Here is a 1,021-nt window from a genome sequence, read left to right as displayed (position 1 = left end):
GTTCATTCTGTGGAGTCAGATAATGACAGTACAAAGCTACGGCATATGCGTTTGGGTCATCTCAGCGAGCGTGGGATGACAGAATTGCATAGAAGAAATCTGTTGCATGAGGTTAAAAGCTGCAAGCTCGATCTTTGTAAGTTCTGTATTCTTGGAAAATAGATTAGAGTCAGTTATATGATTAGAAAACACAAAACTGAAGGAATCCTTGATTATGTGCATTCTGATGTATGGGGCCCTACTAGGGAGTTGTCATTGGGAGGATCTTAGTATTTCGTTACCTTTATTGATGATTTTTCCAGAAAAGTTTGGGTGTATTTCTTGAAGAAGAAATCTGAACTCTTCTCTAAATTCAAGCTGTGGAAAGCTGAGGTGGAGAACCAAACTGGCAGAAAGATCAAGTATTTGAGGTCCGATAATGACACAGAGTACACAGATTTGCAGTTTCTAAAATTCTGTGAGGAGCATGGGATTCAGAGACATTTTTCGGTGCGAAAAACACCACAGCAGAATGGTGTGGCAGAAAGGATGAACCGGTCCTTAACTGAAAGGGCAAGGTGTTTGAGACTGAATGCAGGGCTTCCTAAGAGTTTCTGGTCAGAGGATCTGAATATGGCATGCCATCTCATCAATAGATCACCTTGAGCATCTTTGGGTGGCAAGGTCGCAGCAGAAGGGGATAGATTATGATGAAATCTTTTCTCCTGTGGTCAGACATATTTCAATCAGGGCAAAGTCTGCTGGTTTCCTTTGGGTGGCAAGGTCGCAAAATCTTTGGGTGGCAAAGTCTGCTGGTTTCCCAGACATACTTCAATCAGGGCAAAATCTTTGGGTGGTAAGGTCGCAGAAGAGGCATGGACAGGTAATCCAGTTAAATTTGATCATTTAAGGATTTTTGGATGTCCTGCTTATGTGCATGTACCTGGAGATGAAAGATCCAAACTTGATGCAAAATCCAAGAAGTGCATCTTTCTGGGCTACAAGAAAGGTGTAAAAGGATACAAGTAAGTTTTGGGATCCA

This window comes from Phalaenopsis equestris, unplaced genomic scaffold, assembly GCF_001263595.1.
Source record: "Phalaenopsis equestris unplaced genomic scaffold, ASM126359v1 Scaffold001221, whole genome shotgun sequence".
Taxonomy (NCBI): Eukaryota; Viridiplantae; Streptophyta; class Magnoliopsida; order Asparagales; family Orchidaceae; genus Phalaenopsis; species Phalaenopsis equestris.
This window is presented reverse-complemented; position numbering follows the sequence as displayed.